Source organism: Sabethes cyaneus, chromosome 3 (assembly GCF_943734655.1).
Source record: "Sabethes cyaneus chromosome 3, idSabCyanKW18_F2, whole genome shotgun sequence".
Classification (NCBI taxonomy): Eukaryota; Metazoa; Arthropoda; class Insecta; order Diptera; family Culicidae; genus Sabethes; species Sabethes cyaneus.
This window is the reverse complement of record NC_071355.1, coordinates 222,908,961-222,922,318: the sequence shown is the minus strand read 5'-3', so window position 1 is coordinate 222,922,318 and position 13,358 is coordinate 222,908,961. Positions and strand designations below refer to the sequence as shown.

General features: G+C 41.6%; 1 protein-coding gene across 1 annotated transcript in view; it reads left to right on the top strand.

Annotated features, from left to right (window-relative positions):
* The window catches only part of LOC128741377 (tyrosine-protein phosphatase non-receptor type 21), a 31,127-nt gene that overhangs the window by 12,912 nt on the left and 4,857 nt on the right, over window positions 1-13,358 (top strand). The gene's annotated exons all lie outside the window — the stretch shown is intronic.

The following is a 13,358-nucleotide window of genomic DNA, read 5'->3' as shown; positions in this document are numbered from 1 at the left end:
TAAAAAACTGTGCTGATAGTCTGGCGGAACCGATTGCACTGATTTTCAATCGTTCACTCCGGGAAAGGGTTTTCCCGTCTGCTTGGAAATCGGCCTATATTGTTCCAATTTACAAATCAGGAAATCGTAGGTGTGTGTCTAACTACCGTGGGGTCTCGCTACTTTGTTGCCTTAGTAAGGTATTAGAAAAACTAGTCCACAGCACGCTATATAATGCAGTGGCACCAGTCATCTCTGAAACTCAGCACGGTTTCATGAGAACCGGTCAACTACCACTAATCTGATGTGCTACGTTACTACTTTATCCAGAGAAGTCGAAGCTAGACGACAAGTGGACTCGGTATACGTCGACTTTGCAAAAGCTTTTGATACTGTTCCACACATTCTGGTTATCGCCAAGTTGAAGCAAATGGGTCTACCGGATTGGATTACAGAATGGCTCAGCTCATATCTGACGGACCGCACGGCATACGTGGTAGTGAATTCTGCTCGCTCTCGAACGTTTTTCATTCCCTCCGGCGTACCCCAAGGAAGCGTGCTGGGGCCACTGCTGTTCAACATTTTCGTAAACGACCTGGGTGCATCTATGTCATCTCCTGTACTTTCATTGATCAATCTCGATCTACTATCGGGTAGGCGTACCAATCAACAAAGAATGTTCGTTTTTGACCTAATGCAGGGAAACATTGACTGTCCAGCATTATTAGAACAGGTGCCAATCAACGTACCTCCTCGTCGGTTTCGCGATACGTAGTTACTTGCAATACCTTTCCACCGGACGCATTTTGGCCAGAACAACGCTTTAAACTCATGTCTTCAAGCCTCCAACGCTGTTGGTGAAATTTTCGACTTCGACATGCCAAAATCACTTTTTAAAAAATGAATCAGTGAAATTACACAGTAAAACATAGTTTATAAGCATATTCAGTCTGTACGATTTTTTATCGAAGGCGGTGTTAAATAAAATAAAAATAAATTTGTCTGAAAATTTACATTACATATAACGCCTGCAACTGGAAAACGTTGAGGTTCTATTTCGCGATTTTGATCATGTTAATCTGAAAATTTCATTCACAAAGCATTTCTTAGTAATGTGATGTAAAAGTAGTTACATACCCATTAAATGTTTTATTTTTATTTGAAACGGGGTGCGGACTGGCTTCAATCGAGCCACATCTAACATCGTTGGGTTGGGTGGTAAAGTTAACCAAATGTGACCCTAGGCCGTTAAAATGCAGCCATTTATCTGTCATCGCCGCTCACCACGCACAATGCATATTTTAAAACAGTGTCATAATTGCGCTCAACCGCTGATGATCACGTGAAGCAAACTTTCGCACGGTTCCCATCATGCCGTAGCGACCGGTGGTGGCAGGGAAAGCGGGGGGAAAAGTTAAGGAAAAAATGAACTGAATACTGTCCGTGCCCGTGTTGCATGGCCCGCCAAGTGTCATGACATAAAGTATTCGGTATCAATTGGCTGGCTGGCTGGCTGGCGGGCTGGTTAGCTGGCGGGTTGAGACCATCGGAAAATTAAACCGATCTTCGGCTAGGGTGTGGAAGAAGATAGCTGAAGCTAGTTGCGTCACGTCTGTTTTCATTCGAAAAACGCACTTTCTCATGTCGATTGTACCTGTCTAGTGGCCAGCAGGTTGACTCTCGAACGAAAGTAATGTTTTATTGAAACGCAGGGGAAATGAAATCCATCACCAGAAAGCGGTTACCGTTATAGATTTTATTTACACAAGTTTCACACAAGTTGGTGGAAATGAAGCTCAACAACCACTAATCAGCTCGTAAGATGACCACCGCTAGGCAGGTGGGAAGCGTAGCTCTAATCTGAACTACATACAACTCAGCAGTTAAGGGTCTCCCGCCGTGGGGCGACCCATGAAACCTTTTTCGCTTCCCCAGCAACAACGATGTAATATAATCGCACGTGATTTCCATTGACGACGCGTTTAAAACAGCACAGCCAGAATCTGCGCTTCATCCATATGTAGGATGTACGAGATGCTTATGTATGTTCAAGCTGCGGTCGAAGGTAATGCCGCTATAATCATTCGCATTCGAAGCTCCGTTTTTGTAGCTCAGCCGTTGTCGCCTTAATGGAACAGTCTCTGAGGCAGTACCTGTTTGACCTTAAGCGGTTAGTCATCAGCGTGCCTATAATCACATCCACCCCCACGCCACACGCTGCTGGACCCATTCACGCATACACAGACCCGTCGGGAGAATCTCTGCGCTCTCCACCGCAACCGCTGTTAGAGCCAAAGATTTCATCCAATCACACATTCCATACGGCTTAACCAGCCAGCGGCGGCTTGTCCAATGTTATTTGTTCTATCAAACAGTTCGTTCAACGTGTGGCGTCGCGACGGTCCCTGAAAGTGCCTCCGTGCCTCTTTATCCATATCGGCTGCTGATAAGCATGGAAAAAAGTGCGTCAGTTTGTTCTGATATGCGCTGCAAGTCAACAGCGCAGAAGCGCAGCTCTCGTTAGTGTGTACCTTACCTACTGCGTCGATACGGCACCAAGACCTAGGGGGCGTCGTGTTCGCGGTGGATCATCAAAACCAGCGGAAGTTTGATGTGAGACGCCCTGCGCGCGCGGTTATTGTTTGTCGAAGCATGTATCGATAATGTATGTACAGCTTAATATTGCGCGGGTGGATGAGGTTGTAGGTATTCTTGAAATTGCGAAAATCGCTAGTATTCGGGAGTGGAACGAATTCTTGCTGCAGGTATGTGACTGATAAGGAATCGTAGCCCGTGCTTACAATACAGTTAATGAAGTAGATTTGTCGAGGTTGCTCGGTCGAGCTGGTGTGTCCGGTTAGCTGCAGCGTTTAGAAGATTTCGGTTTAGCACGGTTGGGCCTTTTTTTTCGCTTCCGTTAGCTGCAACTACCATAGCCATAGGGATAAAGTGACGTTTGATAAGAAGAAACTGGCGAAAATATTCACATATGAAGTTGCCCAAAGGATAGTACGTTCGAGAGACGACGTGATACTGTGCACTACGTGAGCCGAAACTGCCAGAACATGCTGGAATTAGTAGTGATACCGCTGAGTAAGTTTTTGTGTCAATAAATGAACTGGTTGTAAAAAAAACCTCTGAGCAACTAGACAGAGTCGTCTAGTAGGTAATTCCGAATTAATTTTTCCTCACACAACGCAGAGAACAATCACGTTGCACGGAATTCGCAGCTGACGTAATGCGCTTTGTGATCGTCTTATTAAGACACGGTGTATAATAATTAGGGCCCGTGAATATGTATTGAATATAGAGCTGTGAGGATAATTAAATTCAACGATGAATCATCAGTATGGTTTATTATTCTAAAGGTATTCATTTTTCATGTGCGTCGCACCAGGAATGTGAAAATTATGACAACCAAAATTAGTAAACCGCCGGTGGTCGATGTGAACTGCACACATTTCAATGTTTAATATCTATTGACTACGCCCAACTTTATGAAACAAATTGATTTTGGTTTGGTTTTATAGTGGGATTGTTTTTAGCATTCTGTTGGTTATCGATAAATGTTTAAAGACAAAACGCACATGGAACTACGAAAAAGTACATGATTTTATAAAGAACTTTCCGATTAATCTGCGATGCGATTCCGTTTAATTTCGATCCATTGCGTTTATAAGCATGTTAGTTTTATGGAATTGTCTATTTGATTTCAGTAATTCCTACTTTCGGGCTAGTCGGACTTTTTAGTAAAAAAACGGCAAAAGAAAGCTCATCTTTCGAAGCATCGAGTTGCTCAAAATCTGCTTCCAAACGGCCAGAAGTTTCAGATAATGATCACAAATAACTACTCAAACACACTCAGGTGTTTTTTATGTTTATATTTACGGTTTTTTAATTTACGCGATTTTTACGATTTTGGAATTAGGTCATAGTTACTAGTAAGTAGTCAGTTTGGAAATAATTTTTGACTTCTTTTTCAGTTTTTACCAATTCAATTTTTTGAGTTTGTTTATGGTAAAGGTGTCGGCCGGAGTCGTCGGCCTCTGTCAGGTTCTCCGCCCAATATTGTTTTTACTGGTCGCTCATCAGGCATTCTTATTACGTGACCAGCCCACTGTCGCCTGCCGTGTTTTAGTCCCGTTACAATATCCGCATCTTTAAACACTTGGTATATCTCGTGATTCATGTGCCTGCGCCACAGCTGGGCTGGCTCGTGCTGTTTCAAGGCGTCGCCTCGATTCAAATCGCTTTTCGGTCATTCGCCACGAATTTTCTAGGCATTCCAGAAGCTGAAAGTCGTTTTCGATCTTGCTGATTTATCTCGCAGGTTGGGCCCCTCTGTCCCTGGTGTCTGGTGGGGCTCTTGAAGGAAACCGTTTCTGTCGCACTCTCATCGGGCATCTTTACGACGTGTCCGGCCTACCAAAGCCTACCGACTTTCACCATATGTACGATGGAAATCTACAAGCAGTACCTTTAGCTCGCGAATGATAAACCTTTTCTACTCTCAACCCTTTTGTTTCTACTCCACCAATATCGTCCGCAGCGCCTTACGCTCGAACACCGCAAAAGCACATACAGGTCGGACTCGATTATCCGGGTGAAAAAAAATTTAAATAGGTTTTTTGAAACGTATTTACGTTGAAAATGTGTATACCATTGAAAAAGAATTTTGATTATTATACTGTTAGCAGCTTGTTCCTTGCTGGCGGTACGTGCCGGGAACAAACGGAGTATTGGAAAATGGATACTTTTGAAAAATTCGAAAAATTTCGGGCATTTGGCGGGCATTTTTGCAAAAAAGAAGTGTTTTTTTAATCAAAAATCAACAAAAAGAGCTCATAAAACATCGAAAAACGGCTACGAACTAATTTAGACATATCATTTTTACAAGGTGAAAATTTTTTGGCCGTATCCATCCACTAGAACCCTAGATACATGTACCGCCAGCTGAACAAACATGGTTTAGAGAAAAAGCGGCTATGTTTCCTACAGCGATGCTACTTCCCTTGAAGCAACTCCATAGTTTTTGCTGTAAATTTTCAATGGGATCAGATACCAACAAAACCCTTTTGACATAACATTGCTGAAGATGTAAGCCTCCCGAAAATGCAAACAAGAAATCGATTTTTTCGACTTTCCAGAGTAAGGTTCCGCTTTAATCGTAGCGTCTTGCGAAATGCAAAGGAGGCCCGATTTTCATTCCAGTTTCTAGCTATGATATCAAAGTTATCGGCAAAGTATAGAAGTTAGTTACCTTTGGTAAAAATCACCCCTCTCGTTTGGATGCCCGCTCTTCAGAATACCCGCTCAAGGGTGCATTTGCAGTATAAACTGTCACCTTGTCTCAACCCTGGTGACGTCTCTAAGGGATTCGAGAATATCTCCGAGATACACACGAACTGCATCGCTTATACAATGTATCTGTATCTCTGATCGCGACTAATCACTTTGTCCGGAAAACCTTGTTCGTGTATTATCTGCCATAGCTTGTTTCGATCAACTGTATCGTCTGCTTCTTTGAAGTCAACACAAATGTGATGCATGAGGACATTGTTTTCCCAACTTTTCTGCAAGATCTGTCGAATGGTTAAAATTTTGTTCGAGGTGGCGCGAGCTCCCTTGAAGTTCGTCTGATAGTTCCGAACCCCTGTGCTATTAGTGACGGCCGGTGTAATAGAACGTCCTATTCTCACAGTCCCTTTACTCATCTCACTTAGCTCGCGGGGTCATTCTTAGAGTTATTCTTATCTCAGCTTACAGTGTTCATTCGATTTGTGCGGTCATTCAGGTTATTGAAAGTCACCTGGGTGACTCCCAGCAAATTGTGCTCTCATTTAAAAAATTACACAAAGTTACCATGAGAATAGGGCTTAAGATTTGGAATCAGAAGTACCTTGAGGCGGCGTATACAGGTGTTATGCCGAGATAGTTGCTGCATTAGACTCCTTTCATCGATTCCTCCAGTCGTTCTCTTCCCATATCTTTAAAATAACTCAGCGCAGTGCCGCTACCAGCCATTCTCCGCTAATGCTTATAAATGTCCGCTGGTAAGGGTCTTTATCGGTGGCTTTGTTGGTCATCAGCAACCCAATTTTTATTTTCACCTCTAGGAGATCAGATGCTGGAAGCTACTATCTTCCATGGGCATGTCTTAGTTCGGCCACCTTCTGCAATTTCATCATTGAGGTGTTCATCGAAGAACTGCTTCCACCTGTCGACCCCCTTGTGCTCATTTGTTTCGGTGTGAGCCCTTACGAGCATTGTTGCGCAGCCCGCACTCGTGTGGGCTAATTTTCTCATACGCGCGTACTCGTTCTAACGAACAGACTGGTATCAACATAAGAAAGAGTGTTCTTTCTTATTTTTTATACCCTGCGACGAGCTTTTGTGAGTGTGTATTTAGCTATCAGTTATGGTCATCGCTCGTCATTGCAACCCGAGCAGTTGTAAAGAAGTAAAGCAAAATCTGTCCCAACTGTGAAGGTAGGGATAGGATTTGCTGGATAAGAGGAATAGAACCAATGAGATTTAAAAAGGTGTGGCAGACGAAGATATTTGATGGTATTAGTAGCGAAAAATCAGCAAACGACGTCAAACTACAAAAACAAACCGTGTCGGACAATGGGGTTTGTTTTTGGAGTTTGACGTCACGCTTCATCGTGATTGGTCGATTTACGATTCCACCCACACCATGATGAAATTTCTTCATTGCACTAACACCAATTAACCAACTTAAGAACCACTTTGGAGTCTATTTTATACCCACCTACTGTAAACGTTTTGCTTTCTCCTTCCACAGTTAACTATTCTATGAACCAGAGAGCAGAAGACTTTATCTAGGGCGAAAGCAAAGCAAACGTCCTTCAGAACTTGACCCTTCTTTATCGACAGACTTCGCAACCGGTTATTAGAATACAGAAAAATTACGGGGCTAGTGCAAAGATCCTATTAACTCTGCAGCGGCACCACCCAGTCGACGACGATGCGACGACTTGCTTATTAGGCCAGCATCGTACTCTGGAGCTAACTGGGCGGGCATTATCTAGGGCCTAGACTTATTTTCATCCTTTTAAGCGGCACCCTGAACAATATTGCTGAATTATGTTGAAACTCTATTTAGTCGAGACAAGTTTTTCATATCAATTGGTTCGATAACATTTACTGAATATCTGAATTGGTACAAATTTTGGTACTAAAAAAATGCTTTGTAATTTCAATTATAGGCACGATAAATGATCAGATTCTTCTTCTTCTTCTTCTTCTTCTTATTTTTCAGCGTAGAGCCGGGGTGGTTGGTGCTGTTTCAAGCACTCGTCTCCATTCAACTCGGTCTTGGGCCACTCGTCGCCAATTTCCTAGTCGTCTCAGAAGTCGCAAATCGCTTTCGACCTGGTCGAGCCATCGTGCACGTTGGGCCCCCCTGTTCCTGGTGCCGGTGGGGTTGTTGAAGAAGACTATTTTCGTCGCACTGTTGTCCGGCATCCTTACGACGTGTCCGGCCCACCGTAGCTCGATGGGAGTCTCCCCAAGCAGTGCCTGTAGCGCGTGATTCATACGTTTCCGCCCCTCTCCGCTTTCAGTTTGTACTCCGCCAAATATCGTCCGCCGCACTTTCCGCTCGAACGCGGCAAGGGCGTGTATGTCCTCCGTGAGCAGCGTCACGGCTTCAAGTCCATAAAAAACTATCGGTCTAATAGGGGTTTTGTATATTGTTAGCTTCGTGCGGCGGCGTATGCTTCTTGATCGAAGCGTTTTACGAAGGGCAAAGTAGGCCTGATTTCCCGCTTGGATGCGCCGCTGGACCTCCTTACTAGTATTGTTGTCGGCGGTCACCAGCGATCCCAAATACACGAACTCCTCTACCACTTCTAATTCGTCGCCGTCAACGGTTACCGTCCGTGAGAGACGCGCGTTTGTTTCCTTTGAGTCTCTTCCTTTCATGTATTTGGTCTTCGACGCATTTATTTTTCCCCAATTCTCCCAGACTCCGCTTTCAGTCTGGCGTAGATTGCCTCCGCCGTCGCAAAGTTCCTGGCTATGATATCGAAGTCATCTGCAAAGCCTAGAAGTTGGCTACCTTTGGTAAAAATCGTGCCTCTCGTTTCGATGCCCGCTCGTCGGATCACCCCCTCAAGAGCGATGTTGAACAGCATGCAGGATAAACCGTTACCTTGTCTCAACCCTCGCCGCGTCTCGAAAGGACTTAAGAGTGTCCCAGAGATGCGTACGAAACATATCACTCGATCCAATCTGATCAGTCGCGTCAGTTTGTCCGGAAAATCGTGTTCGTGCATTATCTGCCATAACTTGCCTCGATAGACTGTCGATCACCCTTTTTGAAGATGGGACAAACCACCCCTTCCATCCATTCCTCCGGCAGCTTTTCCACCAAGTGGCATGAGTACCTATTCGTGTGAATTCTATTAGGTTTTAGCACGCCTGTAAGTTGGCGCGAGTAACGAAAGGTTAATAATAACCTGCGAATTCATTACATTTTTGTGAAGATAGTTATAACAAATAAAGTGTATGGGTGCTACATTCTTTTCAGCATTGTTGTATAACTTTGTTTTAGGCGTCTGACGATAGAGTTACGGACCCTGTTCGTCATACGTAAATGCGATCCATACTTTATTGCGAGTTTTTGAAGTAGGACTACTTCTTTGATTTCTATATTGGGGTGCACTTTAGAAAAACGAAAAGGGAACATGTAACGAAAAGTGGTTATGGTTTGCACGCTTATAACTCAGTCATTCGTCAACAGATTCTAGACATATTGGTATCAATCGATTGGAAATTTTTCAAAAAATCCATTACAACACAGCAGATTACATGTTTCCCTAACAGACGTTTAATAATTGAGAAAATATGAGTCGAATATTTAATATTTCATTATTTGCATTTTTTGCCTTCCCACGTCAGTGCTTCCCTAGCACGGATGACAGAAATATATACGAGATGAGCTATGGGTTAAACTTCCTTTCCTTACCTTCTTCGGTCACCGGCTTTCGTTGGCGAAATATCAGCCAGCAGCAGCTAGCTTGCGACGCACCGGACAGCAAGTTTTCGAGACACATCGGTGGCAAATTGGCAATTTTAAAGGTTGTATTTGAAACTTTGTTTGCCTTTGCCTCGGTGTGCGTCATCAGTCGGTCGCCGGCTTTCGTTGGAGACACATCGGCAGCTAGCTTGCGACTCATAACATCATAAACATAAAAGTCTATCTTGATTACAGATCCTACCAGTAGCGTTTGTCCCATAAACAGTATTCCCACCATTAATCCACACACCAATAACCTATCTGATGGACGAAAATAGACAATGGACACACGAGTCAGAAATTTGAGAATTCGAGAATAACAAACGAACCTTTGCAGGTCCACTCACATGTAAGAACACAATCCTTTACCTTTCGTTACTCGCGTCAACTACGATTTATAGGCATGCTAAAACGTAACAGAATTATCTCGAATACTAATGCCACTTGGTGAAAAACTTATGGAACTTTTTCCACCATTTGTCTGCGGATCAACCTTACTGAAAACAGTAATTTTACTTATTGCTAGATTCCCGAGATAAAGTCAACGGTTCACAGGTGTTGTACAAAATACAACAGCGCAAGTAAACCTTCCGTTACTGCGCAACTGGGGAATCTATTATATGAAATTCGTTCAAAAATCACCGGTTTTGGCATTGGGAGACGAATTGCTCTACATTCGTAGTACTACTTCAAGCCTGCGCCCATGCCACTAGGCATGGACCCTTATACTTTTATAAGAATTAAACAGCAAGTACTCAAAAGCAAATAAAGGCGCTATAACCTAAGTTTTAACCAAGGGCAAGTGTCCCATCCCCGAGGGTCCGAAGTATTATATACACACTTAAGCGATTCGGTAAAATTTACCGAAATCTAAACAGCCGAACGTTCGGTAAAAATTTTGATTGTGCATATCGACGTTTACGGATCATTAGTAATGTTTGGCATTATAAAAAAATTTACCGAACGTTCAGCTGTTTAGATTTTGGTAAAATAAACCGAACTCGGTGCTTTTTATTAAGTGTGTAAACTTCACTAGCTAAATACTCCCAACGAAAATAATATTACAAATAATCAAAAGCAGTTGGTACGAGACGTCCCCGTTTCTTCTTCCCCTGTTGATTTGGAAATGCATCTGTGTATGAATAATTTATTCACACAAGATTCATTTCATATAATCGTGTTTGTGGTAATACTTCACAGTTGGCCTGGCCGATTTAACATTTATAATATATCTCATACATATTATAAATGTCAATACAGACAAGAAAATAATTTATAATATTTCTATGAGTAGAAATAATTAAAATTATTTCCAGGAATCCTTCATTGTGGCTGTGTTGGTATTAATAAGAATAAGAATAATAAGAAGAATTAATCAGCAAGTACTCAAGTTTTTTACACCAGATAAATCGGACACATCTTCCCTGTACATGTATATCCATTCAGCCCAAAAAAGTACTTAGGAACTTACATTTCTCAGTGGAACAATTTATCATGCTCCAGCGGGAGTTCGTCATACGAAAATTTACTTCGTCATAAGCAAGATTTCTTTTGTTTATCATGGACAGACAGCAATTATTTACAAAAAAACTCTGCATGTATTCTTTGAGCCGTGTGAAGGAGCTACCCAATTACTACAAAAAAAGTGGAAATAGCTTGAATCACAGCTCAAAATTTCAAGTAGTTACTCAGAGCGATCAACAAATTCTCTTCGTCATAGTCAAAACTAGTAGAAAAACCAAGAAGATTGCTATTTTTCGAACAGATAGTGAAAAATAGTAATTTTCTAACATATTCATTTCCTCAATAGCGAAGATAAAATCCACAAATATCAATATCAGGTTTAGTTTGAATCTAATTAACATAGCATAGACAACCGTACACACAATGGGTGGCTGATATGGTGTACTCGAAAGTACACCATACACCTGGCCATGTCTTTACGATTCTAGAATAGAAATGGGTACGTTATTTGAACACCTACTTTAAGAGGATGTGCAAAAAGTCACGCAATCTTCATAGGTGTTCATGTACCCAGTAATATACTATATGAATATAATATGAATATATAAGCGTAAAAATAAAATGAAATGGAGCATATATGAGCAAAAATAGAACAATCTCACCAGCAATCCGTGGAATGAAATATAATTGCGTCATTTGAGTTTCCATCAGTGTATCTAATATCCAATGGTTAATTTTATTTTTCCTTGTGATATCCATGTGCATTATTTAAACTTGTCACGGCCAAAGTTTTCACTGTACAGTAGGAGGCGCTTGATGAGTTAAAACGAAACAAATCATTAGAATAACATATTAGGCTTACCTGGCCGTGTGGCTCAGCCGTCTGCCCAAAATCGCACCTTTGAAATCAGGCAGCCGGGAACCACCCAGCATCGCACCTCCTAGCTTAGCTACTCAATAGAGCACTACTGGGTATAGCCGCGCGGAGGCGCTAGGTAAGGGCTTGAGATTGCTTTCCCCATTTCATACCCCAGGTTTAGTTTGAATGTAATTCGCGTCAAAATTGGCTATAATGCTGGTTTCTTGTCTGGAAAGTAGACGAAGACCCACCGTAGACGAACCCATCGAGCACCCTAGGTGAAGTGTACTAGCCTGAAACGTTACGCAGATAAGGAAGAGTCTTTTTTTCACCGAGAAGAATCAACGACACGTGTTGTTGTTATATAGCGGCAAAGTTTTTATTTAGGAAAGTGCACCAAAGGAAAAAAAATGCAGGCTGAATTTAGAAGTATCAGGTATAAGTTCAGGTACAGTGTATGAGTTTTGTGTTTTTGTTGTGGGAAAAGAAAAGATCAAACGTTGAGACCAAGTGCCTACACGTACTCAACTGCACCTCCACATACCCTTATCACATTCCAGCTATGTCATGCCAATGCCATAATAAATCGTTTTAAAATTACAATTTCAAAGTATGTTAAACTATAGATTATTCTCAAACATTCAACCGATCTCGTGTAGTTGAAAAATAACACTTGCAAAGAAGACATCAAATATTTCTATCTGAATGCGGATTTTGGCAATAGTTATACTCATTTTATTGGATCCGAAAGATCGGATCAACCAACATAAACAACCAAAGTTCGCGAAATTAAATAATGACTCAGCACGATGCGGCTGACCACCCATAAATATCACGATGATAACATTTTGCATTCTTTTGCAAGTAGGATCTAATGGTGCTGTTCTAATTTAGACCAAAGGATAATAATGAAAAATCAGATAGAATCATATCGAAATCAGCTTCTTACATTTTGTTGCTTATTAGTCGGATCAGAAACATATTTTTTGGTTCATTTGTTTGATGCACAATCAAACCATTTAGAGTCAATTTAGTACCAAACTATTTTTTTAAGAGCATGAATATTACTATACAGTAATATTCATTCTTCCGATGGACCAAACTGTTGGTCATCCAGGCTACTTTGTATGCATTCAGTAAAGTTTAAATACTTAAGCCATTTGACACATTTGAAATTGTTAATAGACTTCCTGAACATGGTTTCCCACTAGAAAGCATGCTCGTTTCATATTCATGCAACGAGTTAAAACAGCGCATCACATTTATTATACAATATCCGGTTTATTTAGATACTGAAATGTTTATTGACGGAAAGCAAGGCGCTTCCAAAAACAACAAGATAACATTTTCTGCGACAAACAGAAATCCATCTCACAATCTCGTGTTGCTTACCGGCGTGTCAGGCATATTGTCTGTTCGAGATTGCGTTTAAATTTTTTTAATCTTGAACGCTTTAGACGATATTCGTGTGGTTTTTCAAAAAATATGCAAATTTTGTTAATATAATGGACAGCAAAGAGTCTAGTCCCTGACTAAACCTATCCCAATCGTTGTATTACTGATCCACTACGAATAGTGCTGCTACGTTCCGTAGCCTGTTACTAACATACGAAAATGCCGGACCCTATCAATCAGCTGACTATGGTATGTGTTTTCACTTTTATCGCCCGAGCCGAACCCGTCCACTCAACTTTGCTCGTTCTACGCAATTTCAACGCCATCAATCATCACCACCCCCGTTCGGTTATCAGCGAAGAATCTGAAGCTGTTGGTGCACCTTGAGAAAGAAGAATAGTAAATGTACAAACAAATGGTTTTGTCAACAGTGTGTTTACTTCAATCGGGCACAGATATGTATATATTCTTAGGCTAAACAGCAGAAAGTATAAAATAATTACCCTTAGGAATTTTATCATTCGCGGCTACTATACGACTTTGAATAATTCTACGGGGTTTTATGGTAAGATAGCACAAAATAGATGTGTTATCACTTAGCGCAGCGGTGAGACTGGA